The sequence below is a fragment of the Schistocerca cancellata genome, chromosome 3 (genome assembly GCF_023864275.1).
Source record: "Schistocerca cancellata isolate TAMUIC-IGC-003103 chromosome 3, iqSchCanc2.1, whole genome shotgun sequence".
NCBI classification, from domain to species: Eukaryota; Metazoa; Arthropoda; class Insecta; order Orthoptera; family Acrididae; genus Schistocerca; species Schistocerca cancellata.
In genome coordinates this window covers 697,097,361-697,114,293 of record NC_064628.1, presented here as the reverse complement: position 1 = coordinate 697,114,293, position 16,933 = coordinate 697,097,361, and the positions used below count along the sequence as shown (strand labels likewise).

Here is a 16,933-nt window from a genome sequence, read left to right as displayed (position 1 = left end):
CCTCCAAGCCACAGAAACCATCTACAGGTCAATTAAAAAAAAAAAAGTCCGACACTCTTACAGGTAACAGTATAAGTCGAAACTAAAAGAGAGTCCTGTAAACATGTGTACAGAAACAAAACCTTGTTGAGATATGAGTAAATCTGTCGAGTGATAGCCGGCCGAAGTGGCCGTGTGGTTCTAGGCGCTGCAGTCTGGAACCGCGAGACCGCTACGGTCGCAGGTTCGAATCCTGCCTCGGGCATGGATGTGTGTGATGCCCTTAGGTTAGTTAGGTTTAACTAGTTCTAAGTTCTAGGGGACTAATGACCTCAGAAGTTGAGTCCCATAGTGCTCAGAGCCATTTGAACCATTTTGTTTACAGGAAGCATTGGAGTGGTTACCATCCATTTTTTTATTCTTTATTTCCACAACAACATTATCAATACTGCATTAACCCACCACCTAATACATTTCTGTGTCGTATCTTTTGCATTGCAGTTGTTAGCAACGTATTAACTATTACAACAAGTGTTAGCTTCTCTACCGCTACAGGAAGTATAAGCTACTCTATGGGCAACAGCAGTTTTACTACTAGGTTTACTGTACTAACTAACCTATCCAGCTACACTTCTGCAGCGTTACAGGTGTGCCAGAAGATATTTAAACCTACTTTTGTCTGGTCACACCCACCGAGCTAATGCGAGTGGGCTTGCCCCTGGCACCGGGGTGGCCGTGAACTTGAAATTGCTGCGTATACTACTACTACTGATATTGCTGAAAAACTGCATCCTACTTACAAACTAAACTACCCATCTTTAGTCATCCTTCAATCCTTCACGCCAGAGAAATTATGGAAAGGTATCTGGCTGCCCCGAATTTGGTCACATGCACCGACCAACAGGTCCCTGTGACATGTTCTAGTTTTCGATGCTATGACATGCACCAATGCCTGGATGAGCTAGAACGTCAACTTTGTTCCAGATCTCAGTGTCCAACACCAGTACCTGCTCTGGTTGCGGAACTTGGGGAAGAAGGGGCAGCCATTCCTCCACAGATATTCAGACATACCATTGCAAGTGTCCCTAGGAGAGTTTAAGCCAAGGCGAAAGATGGACACACCCCATACTAATGCCCACTAATGGGTGTCCAGATGCCTCTGATTAGATACTGCATGTTTACTATATATATAAAACGAGACTCCCCGCATCGCTAAGAACGTATTTGTGACGACAGAAAATTTCATGTAGGAAATGTAGTGCAAAAAAACCCGAACTGATGCTGTAAGTGAGCGAGGTGGCGCATTTTGGACTCCCATTCGGCAGGATGACACTTCAAACCCCGTCCAGCCATCCAGATTTAGGATTTCCGTGATTTCCTAAATAGCTTAAGCGAATGCTAGGATGCTTCCTTTGAAAGGACACAGCAAATTTCCTTTCACATCCTTGCCCAAAACGATCTTGTGCTTGTCGCTAATGACGTCGCCATCGACGTAAAGAGACGTTAAACGTGTATCAGCGTTTCTTCTTTCTTGTAAGTGAGAAAGAGTCAGATGGTAAATATCAAGGCCTACGGTCCAATCCTTAGTCTTTACTATGATTTTCTTCCGTCACTTACCGCGCACTAAATGTAGTAGATGGGTCTCGCTATTTGGGAAGCAAAGTAACTGACGATGGTCGAAGTAGAGATGATATAAAATGCAGACTGGCAATAACATGAAAAGGGTTTCTGTAAAAGAGGTAATTGTTAACAGCAAATATGAATTTGAACGGAAGAATGCAGTGATTAGTCGCGAATAATCTTAGTTTATTGGACATCGATTTCGACCGTAGAATAGCTATTATTAGTACTAAAGGTAACAGGAAGAAATAAGATACAAACATATACAAAACAGTGATACGCAGCAAAAGTACCAATGCGAAAAATACACTGAGGTGACAAAAGTCATGGTGTTGTGGGTTGGCAGGAGAGCCAACACCGGGTATGAGAGGAAGCCGAAAGGCACGCGTTTTAGCTCACGCAGGCTGGCGTGAGGTCTGGAACAGGACGAGGAATTTAGACTTTAGAAAAACGGACGTAGCAGGTGAAATACTTAACTTTAATCCATTAATGATGAGCGTCGCTCTTGACGGTACATGATTACAGTATCAATAGTAACTGGTAATGGCGCCTTGCTAGGTCGTAGCAAATGACGTAGCTGAAGGCTATGCTAACTATCGTCTCTGCAAATGAGAGCGTATTTTGTCAGTGAACCATCGCTAGCAAAGTCGGTTGTACAACTGGGGCGAGTGCTAGGTAGTCTCTCTAGACCTGCCGTGTGGCGGCGCTCGGTCTGCAATCACTGATAGTGGCGACACGCGGGTCCGACGTATACTAACGGACCGCGGTCGATTTAAAGGCTACCACCTAGCAAGTGTGGTGTCTGGCGGTGACACAACACATGGAATACGTCCTTTTGCCTGATGTTGTGCAGCAGCTCGACGTAGCATGAACTCAACATGTCGTTGGAAGTCCCCTGCAGAAACATTGAGCCATGCTGCCTCTACAGCCGTCCGTAATTGGGAAAGTGTCACCAGTGCGGGGTTTTGTGAACGAATTAACCTCTGGGTTATGTCCCACAAATGGTCGATGGGATTCACGTCGCGCCAGTTGTCCAGAATGTTCTTCAAACCTGTCGCGAGCAACTGTGGTCCTTAAAATTTCATCTTTGTTTGGGAACATGAAATCCATGAATTGCTGCAAATGGTCTCCAAGTAACCGAACAGAGCCATTTGCAGTAAGTGATCGGTTTATTTGGGCCAGAGGACCCAGTCTATTCCATGTAAGCACACCGCTTACCATTATGGACCTACCACCAACTTGAGCATCATTTTGTTGACAACTTGGATGCATTGCCTCTTGGTGTCTACGCCACTCTCGGACCCTACCATCAGATCTTACCAACTGAAATCGGAACTCATCTGACCAGGCCACGGTTTTCCAGTCGTGTAGGTTACAACCGATATGGTCACGAGTCCAGGAGAGGCGCTGCAGGCGACGTCGTGCAGTCAGCAAAGGCACTCGTTTCGGTCGTCTGCTGTCGTAGCTAATTAACTCAATATTTTGCCGCGTCGTCCTAACGGATAAGTTTGACATACGTCCCACATTGATTTCTGCGGTTATTTCATGCAGTGTTGCTTGTCTATTAGCACTGGCAACTCAACGCAATCGCCGGTTTTCTTGGTCATTAAGTGAAGGCCGTCGGCCACTGTGTAGTCCGTGATGAGAGGTAATACCTGAAACATGATATCCTCGGCGCACTCTTGACACTGTGGATCTCGGAGTACGAGGTGCATTCAAGTTCTAAGGCCTCCGATTTTTTTTCTCCGGACTGGAAAGAGATAGAAACATGCGCATTGTTTTAAAATGAGGCCGCGTTCATTGTCAATACGTCCCAGAGATGGCAGCACCGTACGGCAGATGGAATTTTACCGCCAGCGGCGAGAATGAGAACTGTCTTAAATACTTAAAATGGCGACGTTGTCCTTACTTGAACAGCGTGCAATCATTCGTTTTCTGAATTTGCGTGGTGTGAAACCAATTGAAATTCATCGACAGTTGAAGGAGACATGTGGTGATGGAGTTATGGATGTGTCGAAAGTGCGTTCGTGGGTGCGACAGTTTAATGAAGGGAGAACATCGTGTGACAACAAACCGAAACAACCTCGGGCTCGCACAAGCCGGTCTGACGACATGATCGAAAAAGTGGTGAGAATTGTTTTGGGGGATCGCCAAATGACTGTTGAACAGATCGCCTCCAGAGTTGGCATTTCTGTGGGTTCTGTGCACACAATCCTGCATGACGACCTGAAAATGCGAAAAGTGTCATCCAGGTGGGTGCCACGAATGCTGACGGATGACCACATGGCTGCCCGTGTGGCATTTTGCCGAGCAATGTTGACACGCAACGACAGCATGAATGGGACTTTCTTTTCGTCGGTTGTGACAATGGATGAGACGTGGATGCCATTTTTCAATCCAGAAACAAAGCGCCATTCAGCTCAATGGAAGCACACAGATTCACTGCCACCAAAAAAATTTCGGGTAACCGCCAGTGCTGAAAAAATGATGGTGTCGATGTTCTGGGACAGCGAAGGCGTAATCCTTACCCATTGCGTTCCAAAGGGCACTACGGTAACAGGTGCATCCTACAAAAATGTTTTGAACAACAAATTCCTTCCTGCACTGCAACAAAAACTTCCGGGAAGGGCTGCGCTTGTGCTGTTTCACCAAGCCAACGCACCCGCACATCGAGCTAACGTTACACAACAGTTTCTTCGTGATAACAACTTTGAAGTGATTCCTCATGCTCCCTACTCACCTGACCTGGCTCCTAGTGACTTTTGGCTTTATCCAACAATGAAAGACATTCTCCGTGGCCGCACATTCACCAGCCGTGCTGCTATTGCCTCAGCTATTTTCCAGTGGTCAAAACAGACTCCTAAAGAAGCCTTCGCCGCTGCCATGGAATCATGGCGTCAGCGTTGTGAAAAATGTGTACGTCTGCAGGGCGAATACGTCGAGAAGTAACGGCAGTTTAATCGATTTCGGATGAGTAGTTAATTAGAAAACAAATCGGAGGCTTTAGAACTTGAATGCACCTCATACTGAATTGCCAACGATTTCCAAAACGGCATGTCCCATGCTTCTAGCTACAACTACCATTCCACGTTGAAAGTCTGTTAATTTCCGTCACGCGGTCATAGTCACATCGGAAACCTCTTCACATGAGCCGGCCGCTGTGGTCGAGCGGTTACAGGCGCTACAGTTCGGAACCGCGCTGCAGCTACAGTCGCATGTTCGAATCCTGCCTCGGGCATGGATGTGTGTGATGTCCTTAGGTTAGTTGGGTTTAAGTAGTTCTGAGTCTAGGGGACTGATGACCTCAGATGTTAAGTCCCATAGTACACAGAGCCATTTGAACCATTTTTTCTTCACATGAATCACATGAGTACAAATGGGCCTTGAGCAGCCGCTGGTGAAGTATCAGTGCAGCAGCAGTGCAGTAGCGAGTCGCGTATTTAGCTGTCATATTTGTTCTGTAGTTTGATTCTTAATTTCTTTCCGAGTGTTTGTGCGCTTGCTTATTTAATTACGTAAAATCCTTGCGTATTCTCGTATCTGAGAGGAGTAATATTGCTTATTGATAGCCGTAGAGTATAAATTCGCGGAGTCGTTAGATATTAGCAGTGGGATGGATAGGGTGTGTGCGTGCTGTGTGCGGGCGCAGGAGGAACTGGCCGCGGTTCGCGAGCAGCTGAGCGTGCTGTTGGCCACGGTCAGCCGCCTTCAGGCTGCTGCCTCGAGGTGCAGCGACGGCGGAGGGCCTGGCGCGTTGCTTGAGACACCCCAGGTGTCGCTTGCTGCTTCCGCTGACTCAGTCACCGAGGCACCTTCTAGTGTACCCGGCGCATTGGGGTCGCCCTCACCTCAGGGTGAGTGGCGGACTGCAACGCGTTCGCCTCGCTCGAGGCGGAGGGCCAATGTGGAGGCTGGCCGGCTGGCCTCGCCCGTTCCTCCTGTCAGTGGGCAGGTGGCCGCTCCTTCAGCAGGGCCCGAGCAGGCACACGGGGGCAAAGGCTTGCTGGTTATTGGGAGCTCCAACGTTAGGCGGGTGATGGAGTCCCTTAGGGAAATAGCGTACAGGGTTGGAAAGAAATCCAACGTGCACTCGGTTTGTCTGCCGGGGGGCCTAATCTAAGATGTGGAGGCGGCCTTGCTTGCGGCTATCGAGCGTACGGGGTGCAGTCGTCTGCAAGTAGTTGCTCACGTCAGCACCAATGATGCCTGTCGCTTGGGTTTGAGGCGATCCTCAGTTCGTACGGGCGGCTGGCGGATTTGGTGAAGACCGCTGGCCTCGCACGTGGGGTGTAAGCAGATCTCTCTATTTGCAGCATCGTTCCCAGAATGGAACGGGGTCCTTTTGTTTGGAGCCGAGTGGAGTGTCTCAACCAGAGGCTTCGTCGACTCTGTGACGGTCTTGGCTGCAGATTTCTAGACTTGCACTATTGGGTGGGGAATTGTAGGACGCCCCTAGATAGGTCAGGGGGGCACTACACAAAGGAAGCGGCTACTCGGGTAGCAGAGTACTTGTGGCCTGCACATGGGGGTTTTTTAGGCTAGGCAGCAGTGCGAGGTGTCCTGATGAACACTCACCAGTCGACGTGCAGGCAGGGAAATCAGGACGCGCTCAGTGTAAAGACACTTCAGCTATCAAGATATTAGCAGTAAATTTTCAGAGTGTTCCTAATAAAGTTCCTCAATTTACTGCCCTCCAGGAAGCGTGTGGCGCTCAAATTATTCTCGGGACTGAGACCTGGCTGAACCCTGAGATAGGAAGTTCTGAAATATTTAGTGAGGGCTGGAACGTGTATCGGAAAGACAGATTAGACACCGTAGGAGGTGGTGTCTTCATTGCAGTTGACAAAAATATTGTGTCTACTGGGGTCGAAGTAGAGTGTGATTGTGAATTTATCTGGACAAGTCTAACAGGGCTAGGGGAAATAAAGTTAATTGTGGGGTGTTATTACCGGCCACCTATCGCAGAAGTACCCGGATCATGCTGTATTAGTCGGAGGCGACTTCAACCTACCTAGTATCGACTGGGATGCATATGGATTCATTACAGGTGGTACAGATAAGCCGTCGTGTGAATTACTTTTGAACACATTATCCGGAAACTGTCTTGAGCAGCTAAATAGACAGCCAACGCGTAATGGAAATATTTTAGATCTGGTAGCCACGAACAGACCAGACCTCGTCGACGGTGTCAGCGCTGAGACACGGATTTAGTGATCATGATGTTGTCATTACGACTATGGTTACGAAAGTTAAAAAGTCGGTCAAGAAGGCTAGGAGAGTATTCTTACTAGAAAGAGTAGATAAGCAGTTGTTAGCATCCCACTTAGTAAATGAATCGACTTCATTTGCTTCCGGTACGATGGACGTGGAAGAATTATGGGCAAATTTTAAACACATTGTAAATCGTATATTGGACAAGTATGTGCCGAAAAAGTGGGTTACGGACGGAAAAGACCCACCGTGGTTTAACAGCGCAATTTGGAGAATGCTCAGGAAGCAAAGGCAGTTGCACTCGCGGTACAAGAAAAGTCGGGAGGATAAGGACAGGCAAAAGTTAGTTGAGATTCGTGCTGCTGTAAAAAGAGCGATGCGCGAAGCATTCAACCACACCTTAGCAAAAGATCTTGCTGAAAACCCAAGGAAATTCTGGTCTTACGTAAAATCGGTAAGCGGGTCGAAGGCTTCCATCCAGTCACTCACAGATCAATCTGGCCTGGCAACGGATGACAGCAAAACGAAAGCTGAAATTTTAAATTTAGCATTTGAGAAATCTTTCACGCAGGAGGATCGTACAAACATACCGCCGTTTGAGTCTCGTACAGATTCCCGTATGGAGGGCATAGTGATAGACATACCTGGGGTTGTGAAGCAGCTGAATGGCTTGAAAATAAATAAATCGCCAGATCTTGATGGGATTCCAATTCGGTTTCACAGAGAGTACTCTACTGCATTGGCTCCTTACTTAGCTTGCGTTTATCGCGAATCTCTTGCCCAACGTAGATGTAGAATGACAACTCCATCCATTCGCTGCCCTTTTATATCTGTGCACGCGATACTGTCGCCATCTGCATATGTGTTGTAAGTAGGCTGTTTATGTTTTCTTATTGGCAACGTTACGTAGCGCTCTGTATGAAAATCACTGGCTGTGCTGTGTGCAGTCTGTGGCTAGTTTGCATTGTTGTCTGCCATTGTAGAGGGGCAGCTAGATGTTAACAGCGCGTAGCGTTGCGCAGTTAGAGGTGAGCCGCCAGCAGTGGTGGATGTGAGGAGAGAGATGGCGGAGTTTTGAAATTACATATATTATGACTTGTGATGATATTAAGGTAAATACATTGTTTGTTCTCTATTAATATCTTTCATTTGCTAACTATCTCTATCAGTAGTTAGTGCCTTCAGTAGGTTGAATCTTTTATTTAGCTGGCAGTAGTGGCGCTCGCTGTATTGCAGTAGTTCGAGTAATGAAGATTTTTGTGAGGTAAGTGATTTCTGAAAGGTATAGTTTAATGTTACTCAGGGCCATTCTTTTGCAGGGATCTTTGATAGTCAGATTGCGTTGCGCTAAATAATATTGTGTGTCAGTTTAAGCACAGTCTTGTATAAATTGTTCAAAGGGGACGTTTCAGTGTGTATCGCTATCCCTCGTCTTTTGTCACTTCAGTGTATGTACCATCATCACCCAATGTGGTCACATTAGGCTTATGCTTAAACACATGCATCTTTCAAATTTGAATGCATAGTCACACCCATAAACATATTAAGAAAAAGCAGCAGCATATCCGACAGAATACGAATATGAACTGAAGCTATCGTGTACAGTCTACAGCAGCACCAACGGTTTGGTCAGCTCGACCTAGAGCGCAGCCTGTGTGGTTAAACAGGCAAGCTGAACTTTATTTTGTAAAAATATCAAGATAGGTGCATGTCATAACATCGAAATTGGCGCATACATACGTAACATACACTGTTAGTATTAGAGGTTACCAAATAACTTATAAAAAATAAATTCACAATGTGAATACAAACACAAACATATTTAAAAGTCATCACATTTACGCCAGTGACTGTAACACTTTCTTTATTTCACGATTGCAATTTCGGCCTTAGGCCATTATCAAGTGCAGCTGAAAAATACAGAAAGTGTACAAATTATTTAACAAACTCGGTGTGTATCTTGATATTCGGCCGATTATACAGAATGGTAAATGCAGTTACTATTAAAGACATTCGAGTTGCAGTATTTTTCGGCTGCACTTGATAATGGACTAAGGCCGAAATTGCAATCGTGAAATAAAGAAAGTGTTACAGTCACTGACGTAAATATGATGTCTTTTATAAAGTTCTACATGACTGTGAATCCCAGGTATAAAAAAGTTAATGACAAACATTTGTTTCTGTTACCTGTATCAGTGATGATGGCTACTTTATTGTCGAATTTGATCTGCAATAAATTCAGGTTATTCGAGACTGATCACTTCATGCTCTTATTTGTGTATCCAATGGTCACTGCACTCGGAAGACGTACGGAATCCAACATAAATAAATTAAAATGTTAGTCTTTTGTAAAGGTATTTCTCCGGACTGTAGCCTTGTGTGGAAATGAAGGTAGGCTATAAGAAGTTCAGACGAGAACAGAATAGAAGCTTTTTGACATGTGCTGCTAGAGAATAATGCTGAAGTTTAGCTCTTTACATCGAGTAACTAACAAGGAATTAATGAATCGGTGTAAAAATATATTTATGACACAATCAGGCCAAAAGAATGGATCGGCTAAAAGGACACATCCTGAGTCTTGAAGGACTTTCCAGTTCTGTAAGTGTGGCAGAGAAAGTAAATATTGCGGAGAGAGACGAAGGATTGAATGTGATATGTGGATTCAAAGGGATGTAGGTGTTGTAGTGACTATTCGGAGATGCTGGCACAGAATAGAGTAGCGTGGACAGCTGCTTCAAACCATTCTTCGGACTGTAGACCACCACAACAACCTGCTTTATGGAACTGGATTATTATGGGTTCCTTACCTGCGACAGTCTAGCGGATTGGAGGTACTACTTGTTCATTACAAACGCGATATACTCCTGACTGATCGATTCCATATTCCTAGATTTCCAGAAGGCTTTTGATACCGTTCCTCACAAGCGACTATTAATCAAATTGTGTGCATGTGGAACATCGTCTCAGTTGTGTGACTGGATTCGTGATTTCCTCTCAGAGAGGTCACAGTTCGTAGTGACAGACGGTAAATCATCGAGTAGTACAGAAGTGATATATGGCGTTCCGCAAGGTAGTGTCATAGGTCCTCTGCTGTTCCTGATTTCCATAAATGATATAGGTGATAACCTGAGCAGCCCCCTTAGACTGCTTGCAGATGACGTTGTAATTTACCGTCTAGTAAAATCATCAGAAGATCAATTCCAATTACAAAATGAAATCTTCGTTGATACATTAAAGATCGTGGGACGACCGTTGGCATGAACTTTTTGATGCAATAATTTACCAACAGCCGTATGTATTGTAGAAATTTATTTTATTTTATGAACTTCTATGTGCTACCAGTTTCGGCATTATATTGATGCCATCTTCAGGCTCCACTCGTCACAGTCGTAAAATCGCTATACTCCTTCCGTGTACAGCGATTTTACGACTATGACGTTTGGGGCCTGAAGAAGGCATCAATATAATGCCGAAACTGGTAGCACATAGAAGTTCATGAAATAAAATAAATTTCTACAGTACGTACGGCTGTTGGCAAATTATTGCATCAAGAAATTACAAAATGATCTAGATAGAATTTCTGTTTGGTGCGAAAAGTGGCAATTGGCACTAAACAAAGGAAAGTGCGAGGTCATGCTCATGGTTACTGAAAGAAAGCCGATAAATTTTGGGTATACGATAAACCGCACAAGTCTAAGGGCCGTCGATTCGACTAAATACCTAGGAATTACAATTACGAGCAACTTAAATTGGAAATACCACATAGATAATATTGTGGGGAAGTCAAAACAAAGACTGCGCTTTGTTGGAAGAAACCTCAGAACATGCTGCAAACCCACTAAAGAGACAGCAGCCTGCATTACACTTGTCCGCCCTCTGCTGAAATATTGCTGCGCGGTGTGGGATCCTTACCATGTAGGATTGACGGAGGTCATCGAAAAAGTGCAATGAAGGGCAGCTCGTTTCGTGTTATCGCGCAATAGGGGTTTGAGTGTCACTGATACGATACGCTAGTTGGGGTGGCAGTCACTGAAACAGAGGCGCTGTTCTTTGCGGCGAGATCTATTTACGAAATTTCAATCACCAACTTTCTCTTCCGAATGCGAAAATATTTTGTTGACGCGCACCTACGTAGGGAGGAATGATCATCATAATGCAAGTAGGCTGTTTAGGTTTTTTTATTGGTAACGTCACGTAGCGCTCTGTATGAAAATCGCTAGCTGTGTTGTGTGCAGTCTGTGGCTGGTTTGCATTGTTGTTTGCTATTGTAGTATTGGGCAGTTGGCTGTTAACAGCGCGAAGCGTTGCGCAGTTGGAGGTGAGCCGCCAGCAGTGATGGATGTGGGGAGTGAGATGGCGGAGTTTTGTGAGCGGATGATCTGGACAGAGACAGTAAATTTGTAAGACTGGATGTCATGAACTTGTATATATATTATGACTTTTGAACACTATTAGGGTGAATACATTGTCTGTTCTGTATCAAAATCTTTCATTTGCTAACTATGCCTATCAGTAGTTACTGCCTTCAGTAGTTTGAATCTTTTATTTAGCTGGCAGTATTGGCGCTCGCTGTATTGCAGTAGTTCGAGTAACGAAGATTTTTGTGAGGTAAGAATTCATGAAAGGTATAGGTTATTGTTAGTCAGGGCCATTCTTTTGTAAGGATTACTGAAAGTCAGATTGCGTTGCGCTAAAAATATCGTGTGTCACTTTAGTGAATGTCAGAGTACGTTCAGTTTCGCTCAGCTGTTTCAAAATCAAATAACATAAGATGTTTATCAGCACAGTCATTCAGAAATTTTTCTAAGGGGACGTTACAATAAAAAATAAGAGGAAATCAGAAGGTTTACGTGTTCCTTTTTCCCACCGGCCATCCGAAAGTGGAATGGTAGAGAAGTAGTATGAAAATGGTTCGATGAACCCTCTGCAGCCGGCCGCAGTGGCCTAGCGGTTCTAGGCGCTTCAGTCTGGAATCGCGCTGCTGCTACGGTCGCAGGTTCGAATTCTGCATCGGACATGGATGTGTGTGATGTCCTTAGGTTAGTTAGGTTTAAGTAGTTCTAAGTCTAGGGGACTGATGACTTTAGATTTTTTTAAGTCCCATAGTGCTCAGAGCCATTTGAACAATTTTTTGAACCCTCTGCCAGGCACTTAAGTGTGAACTGCAAAGTAACAATGTAGATGTAGATGTAGACTGGTCGCCGCCCGTAAGGGATCTCTTAGATCGTGACATTAATGCCAAACAAGGGGGGCGGATGCGCGAGAGATAGAAACCAGCCATCAGAGATAAAGAGGACGCTGGCATGACGTGGCGGAATGGCGAGCGCCGCCAACACGGCGATAAGGCCCGTCAGGGCAGACGGAGATAGCGAGCGGACGATGGAAACGTCCTGGCACTGGCGGGAGGTGCAGTCGGAGGCGGAGGGCCGTCGACCTTGGGTCCAGATAGGTGTGACCTTGAGCAGGGCCGGCCGCGTAAACACGCCATATACAGACCGCTGCCCGGTGCCCGCCGCTGAGGCGACCCCGCGTCGCACAGCCGCCGTCTCCCGGTGTATTGAGGAGAGTAGCCGCTACTCTTCTGATCATAGCTTGGCCCACGGTCACACACCGCCCCCGCGTCAGAAGTCAAAATTCCTCTGAGCACTATGGGAGTTAACATCCGAGGTCATCAGGCCTCTATACTGAGAACTACTTAAACCTAACTAACCCAAGGACGGCAGACACATACATGCCTGAGGCAGGATTCGAACCTGAGATCGTAGCAGCAGCCTGGTCCCGGACTGAAGCGCCTAGAAGCGCTCGGCTTCAACGGTCGGCTCGTAAAAGTCTCAGCAGCTTCTAGCGTGTAGTCAGTTGGCACTTAGACTACAGCATGAACTACCAGCATTGACTCACTTAGCACGCTAAAATCATTAGGGGAAATGGGAACAAAGCAATTATTCAGGTCAGTGTGTACAGTATATAGGTTTGGCGATTTACCGTCAGACTTTTTGGAAAAACACCATACACAAAATTTCGAAGATAGCAAGAGTTAGCAAGTGCGAGGACTATCGCACTGTCAGCTTAACGGCGCATGTATCCAAATTGCTGAAAAGAATAATTACGGAACAATGAAAATGAAAATTGCGTCTCTGTTACATGACGATCAGCTTGGCTTCAGGAACGAGAAAGGCACCAGAGGCAAAATGCTTCAAATGGCTCTAAGCACTATGGGACTTACCGTCTGAGGTCATCCATCCCTAGACTTAGAACTACTTAAACCTAACTAACCCAAGGACAGCACACACATACATGCCCGAGGGAGGATTCGAACCTGCGCCCGTAGCAGCGGCCTGGTTCTGGACTGAAGCGCCTAGAACCGCTCGGCTTCAACAGCTGGCTCGTCAGAAATCTCAGCAGCTTCTAGTGTGTAGTCTGTTTGCGCCTACACTACAGCATGAACTACCAACATTGGCTCACTTAGCACGCTAAAACCATTGGGAGAAGTGGGAACAAAACAGTTGTTCACGTTAGTGTGTAGAGTATATAAGTTTGGCGATTTACCGTCAAACTTTCGGAACATCATCCACACAATTCCGAAGACAGCGAGAGTTAACAAGTGCGAGGACTATGGCACAGTCAGCTTAACAGCGCATACATCCAAATTGCTGAAAAGAATAATTACGGAACAATGAAAATGAAAATTGCGTATCTGTTACATGACGATTAGTTTGGCTTCAGGAACGGGAAAGGCGCCAGAGGCAGTTCTGACGCTGTGGTTGATAATGAAAGCAAGACTGAACAGAAATCAAAATTGGTTCAAATGGCTCTAAGCACTACGGGACTTAACATCTGAGGTCATCAGTCCCCTACACTAAGAACTACTTAAACCTAACTAACCTAAGGACATCACACACATCCACGCCCGAGGCACGATTCGAACCTGTGACCGTAACAGCAGCGCGATTCCAGACTGAAGCGCCTAGAACCTCTCGGCCACATTGGCCGGTGAACAGAAATCAAGACACGTTCATAGGATTTATTGACCTGGAGAAAGCGTTCGAAAATGTAGGATGTTTGAAATTCTGAGAAAAATACGGGTAAGCTATAGGCAAAAATGAGGAATACGTAATATGTACAAGAACCATGAAGGAGCAATAAGAGAGAGAGAGACGAAGAACAAAGTGCTTATATTAAAAAGAGTGTAAGACAGTCTTTCGCCCCACGCTGTTCAATCCACACATCGGTGAAGCCATGAGGGAAATAAAGGCAGACTCAAGTGAGACATTAAAATTCAGAGTGAAAAAGATGTCAATGGTAAGATTCGCTGACGACATTGCTATCCTCATTGAGAGTGAAGAAGAGCAGTAGGATCTCAAGCTGCGACATTGTCGCGAATAAAACAGTGACCCTGTATAGAATAAATTTCCTTTAATTTACTTCTATGATCACAAACTTTTTGTTCACAGATTACCGGTTTCGGTCTATAATGACCTTCTTCAGATCTGTGTTTTTATAAAACAGAAAGTGGGTATTCAGCCTTTTGACAGGTGGTCACATTACTGTAATTAGACAATTTCGAAAAGAGATTTTCAGCTCTTGCTAGTACGTAGATAGTACTTAACTTGGTTGCATGGCTAATCCCCTTTTCTTGTAAAATCCGAAATATATGTGCAAGTAAGCTTTTGTAATGGTGCTACAGGGCATATAAAAACATGTGTCGGAAATTTCAATGATTTATTCTTGACATCAAAACATTACAAAAAATTCCTGTCAAAATGCTGCAGAAATGTTTTCGTTACCTGGTATGAAATGATTAATTATTCCAGGCACATAAGTAATGCGTTTAGGAAGCACTTTTACATTTAGAAAAATTGCTCGCTGTGACGACATCCTGCCTCCATGCATCCTCTGAGGTTGTTTTCCGCGCTTTGCCATACTTTGTGGGAAACTACTGGTGTGTTCCGTATTTGGTCGAATCCGTTTTCGATTCACCCCCTCAGAACATTGAAACTGGATACAGGAGTAGAATACGTCAAGGATTTTAAACTATTCAAATGAAAAAATCCATTGGCTGATTCAAATCTGGAGATCGGGTAGAGCCTGCGGTGGATCCTGCATAACCAGTCCACCTACTCGGAAACTGGCTGTCGAGATGCAGCCGAAATATACATGTGAAGTGAGTTGGAGGACCATCGTGCATAAACCACACTCAGTGGATGGCATCTAGAGATACATCATCAAGGAAATGAATCAACTCGAATCTGCTAAACGGTAGATAAGTTTGTACAATACGACGTTGCGGAAATAAGTAGGGGCGAATGAGATGATCATGAATGATTCCATCCCACACGTTGAAGCTCAACGTTTCTGTTGATATATGTCTTGTTACACGTCAAGAGGGTTTTTACAAATCCAGACTTGATTTTTATAATAACTGAAGATCCCATCACAAAAAAAGCCAGCCCCATCAGTTAATAAGATACATACTAACAAGGGAACCTCCCCATCGCACCCCCCTCAGATTTAGTTACAAGTTGGCACAGTGGATAGGCCTTGAAAAACTGAACACAGATCAATCGAGAAAACAGGAAGAAGTTGTATGGAACTATGAAAAAAATAAGCAAAATATACAAACTGAATAGTCCATGCGCAACATAAGCAACATCATGGATACTGCAAACTCAGGGCCGCCGTGGTCCCGTGGTTAGCGTGAGCGGCTGCGGAACGAGAGGTCGTTGATTCAAGTCTTCCCTCGAGTGAAAAGTTTTAATTTTTTATTTTCACACAATTATCAAAGTTCAGGCACTCAAACATAATCAACTTCGCTCTCCAAAATTCCAGGACATGTTCAGATTTGCTTGGACACATGCAGGATTTGACGGTCTACACACGGAAAAATTTGAAAACGTTAAAAACATATGTTTTGACAGAGCACAGGGAAAACTGTGCGACTGTGAAACTGTTGCATTCATTTGTTGCAGTTTATGTGCCAAACTCTTATGTTTTCATCACATTTTTGGGAGTGATCATCACATCCACTAGAAAACCTAAATCGGGCAAGGTAGAAGAATATTTTTACCCATTCGTCAAGTGTACAAGTTAGATAGGTCGACAAAATATTCCTGTCAGGTGACGCACATGCCGTCACCAGTGTCGTATAGAATATATCAGACGTGTTGTTCTGTGGAGGAATCGGTTGACCTTATGACCTTGCGAGCAAGTGTTTTCGGTGCCCATTGGAGAGGCACGTCCTTTCGTCTACTAATCGCACGGTTTTGCGGTGCGGTCGCAAAACACAGACACTAAACTTATTACAGTGAACAGAGACGCCAATGAACGAACGGACGGATCATAACTTTGCGAAAATAAAGAAAGTAAAATTTTCACTCGAGGGAAGACTTCAACCAAGGACCTCTCATTCGGGCGCTGCTCACGCTAACCACGGGACCACGGCACTCCTGAACTCACAATGTCCTAAATGTTGCCTATCTTGCACATGGACTACTCAGTTCGTATATTTTGCTTATTTTTTTCGTAGTTCCACACAACTTCTTCCTGTTTTCTCGATTGATCTGTGTCCAGTTTTTCAAGGCCTATCCACTGTGCCAACTTATAACAAAATCTGAGGAGGGTGCGATGGGGAGGTTCCCTTGTAAGAACTGCAGGGAAACAGCTCGCTGCCATAACTTGAGGTGAGGGGTTTTTCTTCACTTACACGTATTGAAGATGCTGCCAACGGCCTTGTCGCAGTAGTAACACCGGTTCCCATCAGATCACCGAAGTTAAGCGCTGTCGGGCTGGGCTAGCACTTGGATGGGTGACCATCCGGTCTGCCGAGCGTTGTTGGCTAGCGGGGTGCACTCAGCCCTTGTGAGGCAAACTGAGGAGCTACTTGATTGAGAAGTAGCGACTCCGGTCTCGGAAACTGACATACGGCCGGGAGAGCGGTGTGCTGACCACATGCCCCCCCATATCCGTATCCAGAGATGACACGGCGGCCGGTTGGTACCATTGGGAATTCGTGGCCTGTTGGGGAGGAGTTATTTTTTATATTGAAGACGTTACGCGTACAGAAGATTGCCATTCAGGATGTTCCAAATCATCACGTGGTTTATGTGACGTCTTAGCCAGTCGCAGA

At 45.2% G+C, this 16,933-nt stretch overlaps 1 pseudogene; it reads left to right on the top strand.

The window, feature by feature from the left end:
• Window positions 1–16,526: 16,526 nt before the first annotated feature.
• Window positions 16,527–16,644, top strand: LOC126177397 (5S ribosomal RNA; annotated as a pseudogene).
• Window positions 16,645–16,933: the final 289 nt, after the last annotated feature.